Genomic DNA, 21573 nt, shown 5'->3' with positions numbered 1-21573 from the left:
GCTACATAATTACGAAAAAGAAGCAGCGTTTACGATCAGAAATTTCTTAAACAAGTGAACCCCTGTAAACTTTTCAGTCCAAGGATGCGGTAAACGAATGCGTTCAAAACGTCTCTTATACACAACACCACTAGGTCGCAGGCATAAATTGCTTTTGATGGTGTTGTTGCGTGACTTGCGTAAAACTTCTAATATATATATGCATTAATATGATCGCCCCCTTTTGGTATTTCAGACGCCCCCTCTTCAGCGCTCGGCTGGCGCCGGCTCTGTCTGGTCCCCTGATAGAAATGTGCAAATCTTGTCAAATCTACATTGACACAATAAAACATAAGACTAGTGTACAATCATGCTACCTTGCTTGGACTGTGTACATCATACTTACCAGCCAATTTATCCACTAATCTATTGCCTTTGAAACCTGAAACGTTCCCCAATCCTCGTGAGCTTAGGTTTCTATACCGACAAGATCCAGAAGTCTATACAGCTGCGGACTGGCCTACCTCCACTCACCAACGCAGAGTGAGAGGCAAGCAATGCAAGCGGGGCACTCATGCTGGGATTAGAGTCATGCTCTAAAGGCTAACCATCATACAAACCTAGGATCCTGTCAATTCTGTTGGCAAATATCTGCTTTCTGGAAAACAAAATGGATCACCTGAAATTGTATCTAACTACTCAACGCAAGGTAAGAGATTAAAACATTCCGTGGTGACAGAATCCAAATTCTCAAGGAGAAGGAGGGTGTATTTACATCAATAATGACTAGTTCATCAACTCAGAAATAGTTTGAAGTCACTGCTCGACCTTACTACCTGCCTAGAGAATTCACAGCCGTCAGCATTTCCGTGGTTTACATTCCACCCAGTGCGAACATAAAAGATGCGCTGTCCTCATTCTATCAGACTGTCAGTGCGATGCAAAACACAAATTCAGATTGTGTCAATTTCATTGTTGGAGATTTTATTTAGGCCAACTTGAAGACAGTACTACCACATCACTACCAATATGTATTCTTTGCAACCAGGGGAGAAAACACAGTAGATTGAGTCTATACAAACATCAAACAGGCCTTTCGGCCTGCTCCTCACCCCCACTTTAGGAAGTCTGACCATCTCTCTGTGATACTAACTCCAGCATCCAGGCCACCACTAAACAGGAGCAAGCAGTCTGTGAAACAAATAAAGACATGGCCATATTGAGCAGTATCAGCACTACAGGATTGATTTGAATAGATTGGAATATCTTCAGAGAGGCTGCCACTGTCAATCAGCACATCAATCTAGAGGAGCACGCTGAGTTGGTGTTGGGATTGAAGACTGGTCGATTAACCCAATTGACCGATGATGCCATAGCAATAGCACTTCATTTGAGCCTGAAACATCTGGAGAGCAAGAAGAGTTATGTGCGGATTCTTTTCATAAAGTACATGCAAACATTTATTTTTGACAGCGGCTATTTGCACAAAGTGTAAATAGCGATAGATTCTTTTCACACTATGTTGAAATAGCAGGATTATTTTTGTGATATTTATAATACTTATTGCAAATAGACGCAATTATCTGCACCTCAGTATTGTAGAACATTAAAACAGTATGCAGTAATTAGCGTATTTAGTGCATTTATTAAATGGTACTGCCTTATTGGGACAATAAGCCCTCCCTACACCTATAACCTTATCCGATGCTTTATTTTCATCTTTTCAATTATGCCCTTCATTTTAATTGAAAATAAATGCCTTTCTGATATGATATGTGTCACGGATTAGGCAAGAACACACGAACAACGACGTAATAAAAAGACGTATATTTAATAAATCTAACGGAATACAGGTAGACACGGGAACACCAGGGGAAAACATCCATTTAACATCAAAGACCGACAAGAGTACAGGGGAAAACAAACACCTTAAATAGAGAGACTGATTACACATCCAGGTGGAGATAATGAGGGAGAAACCAAAAACACTCTGAACTGCGGGGGAGAATGGGAGAAACCAACAAGAAAGTCTGGGGGGGTGACAATATGAGATTTGAAAAGGGAGAAAAAAAAGTCTGCCAGAAGGGGAAATTCGAACCCGCATCAGTCGCTTCAAAAAGAATGAAATACGCAGTTCATCCTCTGCGCCACTAGAGCTGACCATTAACAGCCTTCTTTTGTAGTGTTGACTATCCCAATCACACATTGGTGGGTGGAGTTAGTGTAAATAGCCTCTGCCAACAAAGTGGCCTATTAGCACTTAGTGTAAATAGACACTCATTTTTCTACCAAAAATAAGCAACAAACCTGGCATTTAATGACATAACTGTTTCTTTCAAGTATTTTATTTTATTTTTTAGACTTTGATTAACCTTTACTCAATGTCATAATTTGCTCTTTCACACTCCTGTTCAGGAAGTTTTAAACATAATGTTGTGTGTGTGGTTTAGTGTCAGCATTTGAAATCCAACTGGGGAAACACAAACTGTTATATCATATCCTATGGAAAGTACAGAAGCGTGCACTCAGTCAAGCAACGTTGAAAAATATTCTGCATTCTACAAAATCTACGAAGACAACTTTTTAAGAAGAATCTGCTGTGCAACAATAGAAGTAAGTTTATTTGTGGCGAGAGTCGACTTAGTGTTTCTGTATTAACCAAACTAAGTATTTGTATGTGTATGTGTATAGTATGGTTTGTCTTTTAAAAGAGAGAAAATAGGCTGGATAAAAAAAAACTAAGAGAAGTATACTATTAGTTATACGGTTAAAATATTACAGCAAACTGCAATTATAATGTACACATTAATAAAGACCAGAAAAGAAATTAAAAAAATGTAAATAAAATAAAAATCTGTCAAGCAGTTTTGAACGGAAGAGTGGAGAAGCTTACCAACAGAGAAAAAAAATTTAATGGAGGAATGGCTAAAGTAAGTTTCATTTATGGAAATAGTAGGCATAATGTTTAGTTATGAATAATCAGATTATAATTAGACCTCAGTAATAAACTATATATTCATCATGATTATCATGTTTGTAATTAAAGAATAAGTACAAACATAAGAAGATTAAAATGGAAGCTGTTATGATAGGAAGAAAAGCAAGAACAGCTGTTACTTCTTGCCCAACCGGTTAATAAAAACAAGAATATAATCAAAGGAAAATTTGACTTGGGATAAACTCCAAAACCAAAGGCAATACCTTTTTAAAAGCTCATAATCATCAAATATTTATAAAATGTTTACATTTCGAGGCAGACTGCTGGAAACAGCCATATTAGGATAGTTTGTGGCTTGGTCTCAGTGACTTAAAGGTCCACTGAAGTGCCTTGAAACACGCAGCGTTATTCTATGTGGTGACGTACTTTTAACTGAAACAAAAACATATCGCCCAGCCCCGCCCACTAATTTTGAATAGCCAATAGCGTTCCATTAATATCTGCTCGGGCCAGAGCCGTTGAGCTCGGTAAAGCCGCATTTGTAAGCTTATGACAGCCACAGACTAATAAATTACCGCACAGATTCAATATGAAACTTGCTAAAACGAAATAGTGATCATAATCATGCTGAGGCTGTGTAATTTAATACATGATGCCGTCCGTACATATGAGCGCATATGATCTGCTCCGGGTTAATGCGTCTCTTTGTAGGGGGCGGGACATTACAGACTCTAGAGAGCATTTGATTGGACAGAACGTTTGATGAGAAACTGAAGTGCACGGTGATATCATCCAAATCCTTGATTCATATTGGCGGAAGTGACGAGACTGTAAGTTTTGAATGCCCATATCTTGTAAACGCGAATTTTGTCTTTGTTTTGCAGCACACTAGCTTATAGATAACCTTAAGGCTAATATATTCATACTAAAAGCCAAAAAACTTTAATTTTGATTTCAGGGGGACTTTAAGAGTCCTCTTCACAACTCCTAATGTTTCACAGATTTAGAGCCAGTTTTTATTGCTAAAATTTAGGAGTCCTAAATTTAGGACGGACATGATTTTCTCCTAAATCGGCAAGTTATGAGCTACTTTTAGCCTTAAGATGTTTTGTGAATACGGGCCCTAGTCTTAGCATCTGCCGATGTACTGCTTCTTGTTATCAGTTCTGTTTTGCCCTCTGTTTTGTTTTTCTTTGCCTGGATTCACCCTAGTTCACTTTTTTATTATACTTATGCACTTTGATCCTTTACTAGCACACTGGAGAAAAAGAAAGTACTCCGTAGGATTTATTCAGTCAAGCAGTGGAGAAGCTTACCAAAAAAAGAAAAAGACAGAAACTCCAGAGGAAAACACCTAAAGTAAGTTGCTTTTGTGGAAATAGTAAGCCTAATGTTTAGTTATGAATAATAGGGATTATAATTCAACCTCAAGGAAAAACAAAATATTCATCATTTGTCATTTTTGTCATTACAGAATCATTTCAACCTTGAGCAGATTGAAATGGAAGCCATTGAAACTATAGGTTGTAAATAGAGAATTAACTTAAATTACTGCAATAGTGAATCATTTTAAAAAATTTGATGGATAGATGGATGGATAGATTGCAAATGTCATTATAATTTATATAATTCTTTTTTCTTTCTTTTTTTCAGTACTAGCTAATGCAGTCTCAATGGTTGCCAAAGCAAGTTTTGCAGGTTCATTGGGCGGACCCATACTGCTTTCAGTGGCCTGTTCGGTCGCAAGTCTGGTCTGGTCTGGTATTGTATTGGTAAAGAAAGTTCGAAGTAACAGGAGCTGATGAACAAGTGTGGAGGTCCCTGTCATATCATTGGTAATAAGTGCTGGAATCAGCAGAGAAATGGATACATTCAGTGTTCAGAGTGATTGATGAACACTATAGATTAAAGAAGTGTGATATGAAAGAGAAATAAGAGCTATTATACCATTGAAATTACTATTCTTTTTCTATCATAATCCGCTAAGCCTTGTAACCTTTCAGTTTCTCTTTCCAAGATGCAGATCTGTTTTCTGCCAGGCATTTAATGACACAACTGTTTCTTTCAACACTGATTGGTTAAGTTTAAATCCGCATTAAAATATATCCAAATTATATTTTAGTTCATGCTTTTGGTATTTTTTATTATAGCTTTTTTAGAATCTGCTGTGCAACAATAGAAGTAAGTTTATTTGTGAGGAGAGTAGACTTTTAATGTTTCTGTATTAACCAAACTCAGTATTTGTATGTATATAGTAGTTTGTCTTATAAAAGAGAGAAAACAGACTTCTGCGTCTCTATGGAGTGATAAACAGCAAGTTTATAGAGAAATAAGAAATATTTGTCAGTGCATGCAAACGTTTTTTTTTCTTTTGTAATCCGCTAAACCTTGTAACCTTTCAGTTTCTCTTTCCAAGCTGCAGATCTGTTTTCTGCCTGGCATTTAATGACACAACTGTTTCTTTCAACAGTGATTGGTTAAGTTTAAATCTGCGTAAAAAAAAATATGTATAAAAAAATTATTTTAATTCATGCTTTTGGTATTTGTTATTATTGAATGTAGTGTATGTAATGCACAGAATCCGATCATGTATGAAATTGAGTCAATTTCATACATGATCGGATTCTGTGAACTAGAGAAATAATATAAGATATAAGAGATATTACACCTATGAAAGATATGTCAGTGCATGCAAACATTTATTTTTTCTACCATAATTACAGTTTTTGCCCGTTGCTTGAACACATTTTGCAAAACTTCGCTCATTGTGCCAAAACTCTAAACACAAGTAAACATGACACAACACTGGGAAATATACCATTCACATCTGTATCAAATTGAAACTCTACTCTCAAAACCTAAGCTCTGCTATCAAAACCTTACATTCTTTTGTCAAAATGTAACTCTGTTGACAAAATGACACATACTTGCATCATATGCAAACACTTTCAGATCAGGGGGAACACACTAGTCTACTTTATATAAAACACTGCAGTCTTTGATTTTCATTGTTTATTCAGGAGACACATTTTCAAACAACCAAAAAAGCAAATAGGCCTACTCAATATTGTACATTGCAGTAACATGAATTCAGATAAAGCTAAAAAAAAAAAATAAAATGTAAGAGAAAAAAACACTATGCTGCAAACACAAAAAATATCATGACAATTGTGCATACGTGGGCTCATGGATCCCGCCGTCTGTTGGGGTCTGGCCACAGGACCTCATCGACATCGCAAGCAATGTCTTCTCCCGCTAGGCACCGGGGAAAATATCCCCTTGCATGTCGAAACCATCCATGGATTGCTGTCACCTGAATGTCGCCGCAGGCCTGTTCCATTGCCTGCAGAAGAGGCATGCGGGCATGTGGTTGGCGGTCATATACACGCCATCTCCAAGCCGAAAAAAAATCCTCTATAGGGTTTAAAAATGGTGAGTAAGGGGGCAAGTATACCACTTCAAATTGATTGTGGTTGGTGAACCAGGCCTGGACCAGAGCAGCCCGATGGAAACTGACATTATCCCATATCACCACAAACCTGGGCTGATCTGGTCTGTTCTGTACAACTATATTATGGAGAGCATCTAGAAATGTGAGTATATGTTGGCTATTGTATGGACCTAGTTTTGCATGATGATGCAGAAGCCCTCGAAGGCTTATGGCGGCACACAATGTGATATTTCCCCCACGCTGCCCTGGGACGTGCACAATTGCCCTTTGGCCAATCACATTACGACCCCGTTGTCTTGTTTTGCTCAGGTCGAATCCAGCTTCATCAATGAAAATGAATTCATGAGGCTGTGCAGCTCCATCCATGGCCAAGATTGTCTGTAAAAAAAAGAGAACATATTACTGTACCACAGTGCTACACATACAGAACCCTCACCCCATCACACATGTACCTGTGTAGGTCTCAGAATCGATCCATGTGGTACTGATATGGTACATATTCAGCTGCTACTGGATTTCACTAATACTGTATTGTAAATGTAAAGGACAGTTACACTTACCCGTACATATTCAGCTCGAAGTCCTTTGACCCTGTCACTGTTCCTCTCAAATGGGACTTTGTAGAGCTGCTTCATAGTGATGCTGTGTTTTCCCAAGATGCGTCTGATGGTGGTGATGCTCACATGGTTTATGTTGTTGAACACTTGCCTGTCTGCAAGTATTATCTGTCATAGCTGGTGGAGACGGATGGCATTGTCTGCCCTCACTAGGTCCACAACGGCAAGTTCCTGCTGTTGTGTGAACAGGCGTTGGCGTCCTCCCCCAGAAGGTCTTTGAGTCATTCTAGAGAAATACAACCACATATTGTCATCGGTTTGCTTATTTTTCTTACAGTACTTTACTGTATATACTGTATCAGCCACTGTACGGAAACATCTCAATATAAGTAATCATGGTATGTTTCACAAAAACTACCACTTTGGCTGCAAAAGGAGCATTAGCACTCTGCAATACCCTGTACACTTGATGTGGTAATGTGATATACTGTAGAACAGTGCTATAATACTACCATCTGAGTACAGTAGAGTAGAAGGTAGAGATGTGAAGACATACCTGTTTTCTAGTTGAAATGTTCTTATTACAGATGCCACTGTGAAGCGGCTTAGATGTGGGTGGACTCTCTGCCCAGCTTCCCTCATAGTCAGGCCATGCTTGATGACATGGTCCACCAAAGTCGCTCTTATATCATCAGAAATATGGGTCCGTGCATGGCCTCCTCCTCCTCTCCCTCCTCCTCCTCCTCCTCCTCTCCCTCCTCCTCCTCCTCCTCCTCCCCCTCCCCCTCCTCCTCCTCCTCCTCCTCTCCCTCCTCTTCCTCCTCTCCCTCCTCTTCCTCCTCTCCCTCCTCTCCCTCCTACTCCTTCTCCTAGTCCTCTTCCTCTTGCTCTCCCTCCATCCATGCTTGCAAAGTTCTTGAAATTACTAAACTGAGGGCTTTTTGTAGTTGGCTAATTGGTGTTCAGTTTTGCAAGTAAGTGCCTTCAGTTGTGTATTTGAGTGGTTGCAATTACCCGATGTGTTTTGTATTTTGGATACATGTGTTTTCCAAATGGCACCCTGAGATTTCATTTTTTAATGAAGTGTCTTATGTATGAAATAGAGTGTAGTGTGCAGGACCAAGTGTTTTGCATAAAGGAGTAAGTGTGTTGCATAATTGCAACTAGAGTGCAAAGCAGCGCTTTTGTTTAAGGTATGGGTACATGTGTTTGAGGTATGGTAACAAAAGTTTCAAGTTGTGTTACTTTAGTTTAAGCATGGCTCTATAGTGTTCAAGCAATGGGCAAAAACTGTAAACAACAAAGATGTTCAATATAAATCTAAGTGCTTGTAACTTTCAGTTTCTCATTTCAAGCTGCAAATCTGTTTTTTTTTTTTTTACTGACATTTAATGACAACTGTTTCTTACAACACTGATTGGCTCAATTTGAAACCTGCATTAAAAAATCAATTACATTTTAATTATTGTTATTTTTTATTATTGGTTTTGTTTGTTTTTTACTAGTATTTTATTAATTTGATTAATCTTTACTCAGATTATAATTTGCTCTTTCTGTCAAATGACTTACTTGACATTTGTGATGTATGCAAAGTCTCCATTTAGGTATGTAATGCTTACTTGTCAGCATCAGATCAGAGAGAGTCTCCTCAAATTATGATGATTAACCAATCCTGTTTCAAACAGGAAACAAGCAAAAAAGGACTTACTTACACATTTGAGAATCGAGATAAACGTGATGGCCATCTATAAAAGAAATGTGCAGTACATTTCTTATGAGGATATCTTGCTCCAGTCTAATTCAAACGACTGTTACAAAAAAGTGTTAAAACAAAGAACATTTATACATTATACTGGAAATGTGTAAAATGATTTTTGTAAAACTGTATTCTTACTTAAAATTGTATTCTTAAGTATTCATAAATCTTGATATGTCATTAAAAGTCAAAGAAACCAGCATCCTTTCCAGTTCCTTACACACCAGCCTAACAGTTTGGTGAGGGATGTATCAAGGCAGCTGCTTAGACAATGGAAGCCATTGCAATCAAAATAAATTTTGGTTCCTGAAATTTGACACTAAATAACAGGTCTAACAACTGCACCTTGGCTTTCCATACTGAGCGTTCTTTCCTTTTTCTCTGAGATTCAAGTCAAGTCAAAGATTCAAGCAGTTGACTTATTTAATGACTTATTTAAAATAACTGACGTGATTTTTTTTTTTATATATATATATTGTGTTGATTATTTATATATTAATATATTACATATTAGTTGCTATATTATTAGTTGCATATTAAAGATTAAAACATTTGTACACTAAATATGAACATTTAAAAAAATGTTTTGCTAGGGTCTGTGAATAAGTGTTACATCCCAGTGAATAATAATAGTCCTGTTCAGGAAGTTTTAAATGTCATGTTGTGTGTGTGGTTTAGTGCCAGCATTTGAATTTCAAATTGGAGAAACAAACTGTTATACGATACCCTCTGGAAAGTACAGAAGCCTGCACTCAGTCAAGCAGCTTTGAAAAATATTCTGCAAAATTCTACGATCTACAAAATCTACAAAGAAAACTTTTCTAGAAGAATCTGCTGTAGAAGTAAGTTTATTTGTGGGGAGAGTAGACTTTATGTTTCTGTATTAACCAAACTATGAAGTGATAAAAAGCAAGAATTCTGTTTTACACCCGTACTGTGGGATACGGTAACATTAAAGGGTTTGTGGTATGTTAGCTGACAAAAGTCACATCCACTAATGAGATTTCACTGAATCTGCACTAATGAGGTGAACTGGGAAACATTACGTGATGCACACCAGTAATTACAAACTCATCAAGTCACCTTTATAATAATTTATCTTGCAGTTACCAAAACTTGAAATATGGTGTTTTGGCATAAATGTGTAAATTATAAATGTTGCTATCATTATATTTATGTTAAATTTCTGAATCGTATGTAAGAACTATGGTAATTTTTTTCCACAATACAAATATACACAATACAAATATTAAAGCCAAAAATATATATTAATATGTTACATTTTTAAAGTAAAACAATAAATGGGATCATTGAGCTAGAACTAACAGTTCTTGACAAGTAAAAATGTTTGTCTTTCACATGTTTGTTTCTGTCATTTAGTTTAAACAGGACTTATTCACAGTACAGCACAAGTCTACCCAAGAAGCATCAAACAACAACAAACAGTGTAAGTCAATGATTATACAGTACTTTGCCGTACTTGAAACAGAAAACTAGTATAATATTCCCTGTACACTTTGGAAATTGCAGTCTTAGGCACACATTGTTACTTATCTGTCTAAAATAGTGGGGAAAAACTTCTATTGTTTTCTAGTTAGAAATACTGTAACCTAACCCTAACAAATGTATTCATAATTTTTATAATAAAAAAAATAAAAACTATTGCCAAATCAGCATCAACAACCATTTTATAATACACTATTTAGCATTCTTCCTAAACAGCAGATAAGGAAACAAACTATGAGGACACTGCTCTTCCTGACTTTGTGTAGCACTAAGCTACAGTGGTGTGACAAAGTGTTGGACCCCTTCATGATTTTTTATTTTTTTGCATGTTTGTCACACTTTAATGTTTCAGATCATCAAGAAATTTTAAATAGTAAAATTTAAAATAACTGGTTTATCACACCTGAGTTCAGTTTCTCTAGCCACACCCAGGCCTGATTACTGCCACATCTGTTCACAATCAAGAAATTACTTAAATAGGACCTGCCTGACAAAGTGAAGTAGAACAAAACATCCTCAAAACTACACATCATGTTGAGATCCAAAGAAATTCCGGAACAAATGAGAAAGAAGGTAATTGAGATCTATCAGTCTGGAAACCATTTCTAAAGTTCTGGGACTCTGGCGAACCACAATGAGAGCCATTATCCACAAATGGCGAAAACATGCAACAGTGGTGAACCTTCCCAGGAGTGGCTGGCCAACCAAAATTACCCAAGAGCTCAGCGATGACTTATCCAAGAGGTCCCAAAAGATCTCACAACAACATCTAAAGAACTGCAGGCCTCTCTTGCCTCAGTTAAAGTAAGTGTTCATGACTCCACCATAAGAAAGAGACTGGGCAAAAATGGCCTGCATGTGTAACGGAGGTCAGCTAGTAGGAGCTGTGTGGATAAACCTCACTCCCCTGATCTCAAGAAATGCACTAGCGACAGACACTAGAGGTTGCAGCCTTTAGCCTCCTTGTTAGTGCGTCTACCTCCCATGCCGGAGACCCGCTCGGAGCGGGTGCGAGTAGGACTCGGGTGTGAGAGGTTACACATGGCAGAGTTCCAAGATGAAAACCGCTGCTGAGCAAAAACAACATAATGGCTTGTTGTTAAATGATCCCCAAGACTTTTGGGAAAATACTCTGTGGACTGATGAGACAAAAGTTGAACTTTTTGGAAGGTGTGTGTCCCATTACATCTGGAGCGTAAAAGTAACACAGCATTTCAGAAAAAGAACATCATACCAACAGTTAAATCTGGTGGTGGTGGTGTGATGGTCTGGAAGACTTGCTGTGATAAATGGAAACATGAATTCTGCTGTCTACCAAAAAATCCTGAAGGACAATGTCCGGCCATCTGTTCATGACCTCAAGCTGAAGCAAACTTGGGTTCTGCAGCAGGACAATGATCCAAAACACACCAGCAAATCCACCTCTGAATGGCTGAAGAAAAACTAAATGAAGACTTAGGAGTGGCCTAGTCAAAGTCCTGACCTGAATCCTATTGAGATGCTGTGGCATGACCTTAAAAAGGCGGTTCAAGCTCGAAAACCCTCCAATGTGGCTGAATTACAACAATTCTGCCAAGATGAGTGGGACAAAATTCCTACACAGCGCTGTGACAGACTCATTGCAAGTTATCGCAAACTCTGAGAAGGGTCTGGCTGCAGACCGTGGATGCGAGTGGAGCTCCACTCAAGAACGGAAATACGTCACCTCCACTTCCGACGTATGTTACACCATATTGGTCCCGGCATGACGCGGTCGCCTTGATGGTCCGGGCAAAATTTTAAGACATTGCATATTTAAAACTTATTGTTAAATTTTTCGTTTTGTATTATTTATAGTTACATATACATGTTTGTAATATTTACATTTTCTGTACATTTTATCATTAAAACGTTTACCGTGGCAAGTTATATGTGTTTATAAATATATTTTAGAAAGTAGATCTTTTTTTATTGCACAATTAAATATTACAATAATGATGAATCACAATAAACCAATGGCTAAATGAACAATAAAAAATTGGTAATTATTATTAATTTGGTAATTATTATTAAAATAAGACAATTATTATTAAATTTTATTTTATTTTATATTTATACCTTTCAATTTAAGACAGAGATCAACATTTGGATCTTTATCTATATCATTTACTAATAATTAAGTTCTGAAGGAATGGCATTAATTACCATTACATACTCCTTTGCAGGTATATGAATTTGTTTTTTAAGAACTCTGCATACGTAAGCACGTGACCATTAGAATTCAACAGTTGTGAAACCAACCAAACATTTTTTCTAAACCTATTTGTCACGATAAACAAGGGAGAGGAAGCAAGAGCAGGTAAAGTGAAACACGTTTATTGAAGACACACAAGTGAGACAAACACACAGGTGCAGTGGGCGCTCTCGGCTGGGTAGGGCAGTGACTCGATGGCTGGTGTAGAGTTGCGGTGACGATCCAGTGCAGACAATAATCCAAACCCGAACTGATGACATACACATCCAACGACACGAACACGACCAAGACAATCCAGTGGTGAAGAACATCCAGAAAGAACTATCGACAGAGGAGAAGTGTGTGAGATGTGTATAAATAGCCAGCAGTGATGTGAGACACCTGTGAGGACTGATTGGCATCTGCGCTGAATGAGCATGACGAACAACACAGACAGACACATGGTCACGAGACAGAGCACATGGCATGATAAACACAGACAAACACATGATCACAAGACATGAGAACACGGCAGATGCATGAACCGTGACAGTACCCCCTCCCCTAGGAACGTCCCCTGACGTTCCCAGACTCCTTTACCTGCTGATTGAAGTCATCAATAAGGGAGTGATCCAGTATGTCCCTGGCAGGCACCCAACTTCTCTCCTCCGGACCGTAACCTTCCCAGTCCACCAAGTACTGAAATCCGCGTCCCCTCCGCCTCGAGTCCAGAATGCGATTGACCGAATAGGTTGGTTCCCCGTCTACGAGTCGCGGTGGTGGGGGAACCGGGACAGGCGGATTAATGCGTGCAAAAAAAACGGGTTTAATTTTGGACACGTGGAACACGGGATGAATTCTCCTGTACACTGGAGGGAGATTGAGGCGGACTGTCACCGGACTAATGATCTTGGTGACAGCAAACGGGCCAATGAATTTGGGAGCAAGTTTATTCGATATAGATCGGAGAGGAATGTCCTTGGTAGAAAGCCACACTTTGGAACCGACGACGTATACGGGAGGCCTAGACCGGTGGCGATCGGCTTTAGCCTTGGTGCGCGCTCCCACCTGGACCAAAGTCTCACGGGCTCTGGTCCAGGTACGATGGCACCTCTGGACAAAGGCGTGAGCAGAGGGGACCGCGACTTCGGATTCCAGACTGGGAAAAATGGGTGGCTGGTACCCTAAGCTACATTCAAATGGGGATAGGCCCGTGGCTGATACAGGCAAGGAATTGTGGGCGTACTCCACCATAGAAAGCTGCTGACTCCAGGAGGAAGGATTTCTAGCGACCATACATCGTAATGCCCTCTCCAGATCTTGGTTGGCTCTCTCAGTTTGCCCATTGCTTTGAGGATGGAACCCCGAAGAGAGACTAACAGTGGCCCCCAAAAGTCTACAAAATTCTCGCCAAAATTTGGACACAAATTGGGGTCCTCTGTCGGAGACCACGTCTGTCGGGAGGCCATGTAAGCGAAAGACGTGGTCCACGACTGCCAACGCTGTCTCCTTGGCTGAAGGTAATTTGGGCAAGGGAATGAAATGAACCGCCTTCGAGAATCGGTCCACCACGGTCAAAACTACCGTGTTACCCTGGGAGGGTGGGAGGGCGGTGACAAAATCTAGTGCGATGTGGGACCAGGGTCTCGAAGGGATTGGCAGCGGTTGTAGGAGCCCGTCTGGGGGTCTGTTAGAAGTCTTACCAGTGGCACAAACTGAGCAAGCCAAAACAAAACTGCGAACATCACGAGCCATAAGTGGCCACCAAAATCTTTGCTTAACCAAATGTAAGGTGCGACTTACCCCTGGATGACACGCCACATTGGAACAATGCCCCCACTGGATAACTTCGGACCGTAGACTTTCTGGCACAAACAAACGGTTAGGTGGGCAACCGGCCGGAGGCATTACCCCATGTAAGGCTGTCTTAACCTTCGATTCGACCTCCCAATTGAGGGCAGAGACAATAAGTGTCTCAGGAAAAATACCCTCGGGAGTGGACGGGCGATCGGAACGGTCAAAAATACGAGATAAAGAATCGGGTTTCACGTTCTTGGAACCCGGGCGGTACGACAGAGTAAAATCAAAACGTCCGAAAAAAAGTGCCCACCTGGCCTGCCTAGAGTTCAGTCTTTTAGCCGTTCTAATGTATTCTAGGTTCTTGTGATCCGTCCAAACGATGAAAGGTACCCCTGACCCTTCCAACCAGTGGCGCCATTCTTCCAATGCTAGTTTGACTGCCAACAGCTCTCTGTTGCCAATATCATAATTTGACTCGGCTGGCGACATGCGATGAGAATAAAACGCGCAGGGATGCATCTTGTCGTCCGTGGGTGAGCGCTGGGAAAGCACCGCACCTACCCCCACCTCTGATGCGTCGACCTCCACCACGAACTGACGTGAGGGATCAGGGGTGATCAGAATGGGGGCCGAAACAAAGCGGCTCTTGAGGTTGGCAAACGCCGCTTGCGCGGCGTTTGACCACCTGAACGCCGTTCTGGGGGAGGTCAAGGCAGTCAGAGGTGCGGCTAGTTGGCTGTAATTGCGAATAAAACGCCGGTAAAAATTGGCGAAGCCCAGAAACCTCTGTAGGGCCTTACGGGAATCTGGATTTGGCCAATCAACCACAGCCTTAACTTTCTCGGGATCCATGCGCATACCCTCAGCCGACACGATGTACCCTAAGAAAGGAACAGACTGTGCATGAAAATCGCATTTCTCCGCCTTAACAAAAAGCCCATTCTCTAGCAGCCTCTGAAGCACTCGTCTGACATGTTGCACATGTTCCTGGAGAGAAGAAGAAAAAATCAATATGTCGTCCAGGTAGACATATATGAACTGATCGACCATATCTCGCAACACGTCATTAACGAGTGCCTGGAAGACCCCTGGGGAGTTGGACAGCCCGAAGGGCATGACCGAATATTCAAAGTGCCCCCTGGGGGTGTTGAAGGCGGTCTTCCATTCATCACCCCTCCTGATGCGGACCAAATGATAAGCATTCCTTAAGTCCAATTTCGTGAAAACCGACGCTCCCTGCAACCTCTCAAAGGCTGAAGATATTAACGGCAAAGGATAGGTATTCTTTACCGTAATATTGTTCAGCCCTCGGTAATCAATGCAAGGTCGCAGAGAACCGTCCTTCTTCCCCACAAAAAAGAACCCCGCCCCCGCTGGTGAAGAGGAGGGGTGAATGAACCCCGCTGCTAGAGAATCAGAAATATATTTCTCCATAGCCTCTCTCTCAGGGACTGAGAGTGAATAAAGTTTGCCCTTAGGCGGAGACGTACCTGGCAGTAACTCTATCGCACAGTCATAGGGACGATGAGGAGGAAGAGAAGCAGCCCGAGACTTACTGAACACTTCCTTCAGGTCGAGGTACTCCGCGGGCACGTTACACAGATCCGCCGCCTTTTCCTGAAACACAGAGCTAGAAACAGACGGACACGCAGACACAAGACAAGACTCATGACATTTAATGCTCCACTCAGAAACAGACTTGAGCTGCCAATCAATCCTGGGGTTGTGTTTGATGAGCCAGGGATGTCCTAAGACCACAGGTGCAAGAGGGGAGTCCAAAATGTAGAAGGTGATACTCTCACGGTGGTTGCCGGACACCGTGAGAGTGACGGGTTCCGTGACGAAGGTGATGGGGGGAAGAATCTGCCCATTGAGTGCGTAGACGGAAATAGAAGTCTTGATGGGACGGAGAGGGACAAGATGAAGACGAGCAAAAGAAAAATCCATAAAATTACCTTCCGCCCCCGAATCCACCAGTGCAGTGCAGTGATTATCCTGGTGATGCCATCGGAGTCTAACCGGGAGGAGGGTGGATGATGAGCTGGACGAGGTCTTGGCAGCGGAGATCCCACCCGACAGTAGCCTCAGTTTTACTGTCGGGCTGGCCCTTTTACGGGGCAGCTAAACGCCAGATGTCCCGCTGCCCCACAGTACAGACACAAGCCTTGGGATCTCCGCCTCTCCTTCTCCTCCCGACTAATCCGAGCTCGACCCACCTGCATGGGCTCGGGATCGTCGAAGGGACTAACCGCGTCTCTGCCGCTGGCTCGAGATGGGGGTCCCTCCCCAGGGGGGAACCGAGCGGGTAACCACCGCCGCTCGGCTCGGGAGAGTCGAGCGTCCACCCGCAGTGCCAGTTCAATGAGCCCATTGAGGTCCGCGGGTAGCTCCAGGGCGTAGAGTTCCTGTTGGACGCGGTCAGTCAGCCCATGCAGGAACATGTCCGCCTGCGCCTCCTCGTTCCAATGACACTCCGCTGCCAGGGTGCGAAAAGCAATGGAATAATCCGAGACAGACCTCACCCCCTGTTTGAGATCCGTCAGTCTCCGCGCAGCCTCTCTCCCGGTGGCTGCGCGGTCGAACACCCTCTTCATTTCGGCTGCGAGTGTCGTGAACGAGGTACAGCATGGATCCTTATTCTCCCATACCGCCGTTCCCCAAAGGGCCGCCTTCCCAGATAGCAGGGTGAGCGCGAACGCCACCTTGCTTTCCTCACTAGGGAATGTGCGCGGTTGTAGGGCAAAGTGCATGGAGCATCTAGTGAGGAAAGCCCGGCAGAAGTTCGGCTCACCACTGTACAGCTCCGGTGGGGGAAGGCGGGGCTCCGGCTGATGAAAAGCCCCGGCTGGTCCGGGAGGGGCTACCGGAGCGGGCGGCATGGGAGGGGCGACGGGCGCAGCGGGCAGTTGCAGTTGTTGAATGCGCTGGGTCAGCTCGGATACCTGCCCCACGAGAACTCGGACGGCCGCTCCAGTATCCGCCGAGCTCTTCTCCTGGGCTTCCAGCCGAGAGACGCAAGACATCAAACACTCCTCCACCGTGAGACGGGTGGAACCTGCTGCTTCCATGTTGGTCGATAGTTCTGTCACGATAAACAAGGGAGAGGAAGCAAGAGCAGGTAAAGTGAAACACGTTTATTGAAGACACACAAGTGAGACAAACACACAGGTGCAGTGGGCGCTCTCGGCTGGGTAGGGCAGTGACTCGATGGCTGGTGTAGAGTTGCGGTGACGATCCAGTGCAGACAATAATCCAAACCCGAACTGATGACATACACATCCAACGACACGAACACGACCAAGACAATCCAGTGGTGAAGAACATCCAGAAAGAACTATCGACAGAGGAGAAGTGTGTGAGATGTGTATAAATAGCCAGCAGTGATGTGAGACACCTGTGAGGACTGATTGGCATCTGCGCTGAATGAGCATGACGAACAACACAGACAGACACATGGTCACGAGACAGAGCACATGGCATGATAAACACAGACAAACACATGATCACAAGACATGAGAACACGGCAGATGCATGAACCGTGACACTATTAACTAAAAAAAAGAGATTTATTTTGGTGTGTAATGTATTTATTATTCCAAATTAAGCACTTGTGAGGGGGGGAAAAATTATGTTTGTACATCATTATCCATGATAATAATGCCTGTCTGTGAAAATTGGAAAGTTTTATGGGAAGCTTGCTAATATTAAAGTTACAATTAAGGAGAAATTCAATTCCACCTACTTTTTCAAACATAATATTAGGGATATAATACCATAATTTATCTTTTTTAAATGAACATAATTTTGTATCCATTTAATTTTAGAAATAGTGTTCCAAATCAAGTTCATTTAGCCCACCTTGATTAAGTGGATTACAAAGTATTTTTTAACTCAAATAATGATGTGTATTTTTCCAAATAAAATTATATATACATTTATTTATATCATTAATAATAACCATTGCGGTGTAACAAACAAAGGACAGCATCACATACAGTTATAAGCTTCACAGAACAACAATATATTACACATATTGAAGAAAAAAAAGACACCTCAAAGATGTACAACTGACCCAAGAATTTTAAAAGTTTTAAAAGCTTTCGAGATCAATGGTTTGGACACATTCTTAAAAGAGGCAAAAAAGACTTTAAATCAGTATAAACAGTAAATAAAACAGTAGATCTATAATATCACTGGACATCAAATGAGAAGTTATTTTATTAAACATCTTAATCATAATTTGTATTTTAAACAAAATAACAACATGTACATATCACAGTAAAATAATGTTTCCCACAATGTTTTCCATCCATTGAAATTTTACAAGTAGTTTGGTTATGATATGATAACCTCGTTGTAACTCGCTATTGTAGTGATGCTAAATTAATATGCTACAATAAAAAATAAAATAAACTTTTTTTTTTTCAAATCGATGTATCAACACTAGCAATATGTGTTATGTTTTGAAATGTGCCATTAAAGTTTGTATTCGAATTGTATAAATTGATTAAAAATAAAAAAATAAAATTAGTGGAGGTGACGTATTTCCGGTGGAGCTCCACTCGCCGTATGTCTGCAGCCAGGTCCTCTTGCAAATGCTTGATTGCAGTTGTTGCTGCTAAGGGTGGCCCGACCCGTTATTAAGTTTAGGGGGCAAACACTTTTTCACACAGGGCCATGTGGGTATGGATTTTGTTTTATCTTCATAATAAAAAACTTCATTCAAAAACTGCATGTTGTGTTTACGTAAATTAAATTTGTTTGTTAATCTGAAACAAAAAAAATTTAAAATCAGGAAGGGGGCCCGCACTTTTTTACACCACTGTATATCCTTCTGAAAGAAAACAAAAAGAACAGTTCTGGACAGTTTTTGAGATGGATATTAAAAGATGAGGCAGGGGAAAGCAATATTGACCTCATAATTGTCACAATGATGGAGTTAACATAAAAATAGCCAATAAAGACACAGGAACAAAAGAGATGTCCTGGTTAATTCTGAAGGTCAGAGAGAGGGTGGCAATTTAAATATTTGGTGAAAGAAACTATAATTATTAGAGGATAGCAATAAAATGATTTATATATAAAATTGTCTAGTCTTGTATTCATTCTAAAAGATAATACATTTTGTCGGGCGGCCCAGGCTTCTATGCAGCAACAGCAGTGTCATTATAATATATATGGTTCTTTTTTTGACAGGATCTGTGATGGAACTACGGATAATTTCTTTTGGCCAAACAGGAGCTGGAAGAGCCAGCACAGGAAACACTATATTATGTGATCCATATGCATTTCAGAAAAAAACAGGTTCAAAGACTATTAAAACTGATTTTGCAACTGCCACAGTGAACGGCAGAATCATCAAATATTTTAACACATTTGGATTTTTGGACACAGATCCCTTTGAGGACCCGAGATATTCAGTATTATTGAGATCTTTTGAAAAATGTGCTCCAGGTCCTCATGTCTTCTTAATTATATTCAGAATTGAGAGACTAATCTATTGTGTAAGGGAGTTTGTGAGTAAAATCACAGAAACATTCGGGAAAGGTGCTCTAAAGTATGCAGTTGTTCTTTTCACTCATGGTGATTTTCTTAATGATGGTCAAACTATTGAAGAGTTTGTGAGTGAAAGCTCAGAGTTACAGGAGCTGGTGGACGCGTGTGGAGGTCGCTGTCATGTCATTGATAATGCGTACTGGAATCAGCAGAGCCATGGATACAGGAGCAACAGAGTTCAGATAGAGAGACTGATGAAAACTATAGATCAGATGGTGAGAGAGAATGGAGGAGGATGTTACACCAAAGAACTAATGCAGGAAGAGCAGACAGTGCCCCAAACATTTTTTCTTGGGTTTTTAGGGTTTTTTTTAAAGGTGTGTTTGGATTAATAACATCTTCTTTTGTAATTCTGATTAAATTCAAATAAGTGACCCTTTGAATCCCACGCAAATTAGCATTTTAAATGCTTTGTTTAGGACTATATGAAACCCTCAAGAAAACTAAGGATGCTAAGGATGTTTTTTAATAGCAACAAGTTACTTTATGCACATTATCTTTTAATTAATTTTACACACACACACACACACACACATGTTGGGTTTACATGTTTTATGGGGACATTCCATAAGCGTAATGGTTTTTATACTGTACAAACCGTATTTTCTATCGCCCTACACCTACCCTACACCTAAACCTAGCCCTCACAGGAGATTGTGCACACTTTTACTTCCTCAAAAAAACTCATTGTGCATGATTTATAAGCCTGTTTCCTCATGGGGACCTGAGAAATGTCCCCACAAGGTCAAAATCTACTGGTATTCCTATCATTTGGTCCCCACCATGTGATGAATACCAGGTACACACACACACACACACACACACACACACACACACACACACACACACACACACACACACACACACACACACACACACATATACATGCTTAATTTAATTAAAACGTGTGTGTGTGTGTGTGTGTGTGTGTGTGTGTGTGTGTGTGTGTGTGTGTGTGTGTGTGTGTGTGTGTGTGTGTGTGTGTGTGTGTGTGTCTTCTTCATAAGTTAGTCAAAAATAATGCAATGTCTCCATCTCATGGTCTTAATATCATATGGCATTGTTGTGAAGCAGTAGCTTTTCTTTTGTATAACTGCTTTCTTTTTTTCCAGTGAAGATGAAGATGAATCTCTTATCTAAACATTCATGTTATGTTTTGTCATAAATTTTGCCATACAATTAAATTACTTTCTGAAATTGCAAACATGAAAATTCAGAAGTAGACTACTGTATGTATCATTTTATTCCATTTGTATTCCACAAAAAAATAATATATAAAAAAAATATATAGGCTATATAATGTAAATGATTTTAATTTTGTTAAATAAACAATTCAACATTAAACCATTTTTGATTCTGTCTGACTGACTAAAGACTTTCTGTATTATTGTTTTATTATATCTCATTTTTCAGCACTCATTCAACACAAACAAATGGTCAGTCTAAACTGGAACTTTTTGATGTTGTTGTTGAGGAAAGACTGCGATCTCTCACTGACACTGACATCTTTTCACATGATATCCTATGAATGCAGGCACAGTTATTGCTATACAGAAAGGATATTGATTAATTTGTGAGAACACTTACAACTACTTACAAAAAAGCTGAGCCATTAAAGTTCTTAAAACATGCATATTTCTCTTTTTTGTAGCCGAGTCATAATGATGTTTAGAGGTCTGTCACTGTATAATGATCCTGCCAGTTGCTTCTTTACAGAAACTGACTTGAATTTTATTTTCTTTCAAGCTCTTTTATTCTTTTTTTTATTCTTTTCAGCTTTTTTATTTTTCTCCACTTAATAAAGTCATGTTTATTAGA

The 21573-nt window shown here is 40.5% G+C and overlaps 1 long non-coding RNA gene across 1 annotated transcript; it reads left to right on the top strand.

Moving 5' to 3' along the window:
* The first annotated feature begins 4171 nt into the window (after positions 1 to 4171).
* Positions 4172 to 5405, top strand: LOC141298753 (uncharacterized). Its single transcript, XR_012341640.1, has 3 exons — positions 4172 to 4276; positions 4392 to 4440; positions 4571 to 5405. It is a non-coding gene; the product is annotated as an uncharacterized lncRNA (long non-coding RNA).
* Positions 5406 to 21573: the final 16168 nt, after the last annotated feature.

Source organism: Garra rufa, chromosome 23 (assembly GCF_049309525.1).
Source record: "Garra rufa chromosome 23, GarRuf1.0, whole genome shotgun sequence".
Taxonomy (NCBI): domain Eukaryota; kingdom Metazoa; phylum Chordata; class Actinopteri; order Cypriniformes; family Cyprinidae; genus Garra; species Garra rufa.
The sequence above is the reverse complement of the archived record's forward strand: the minus strand, read 5'-3'. Positions and strand labels throughout refer to the sequence as shown.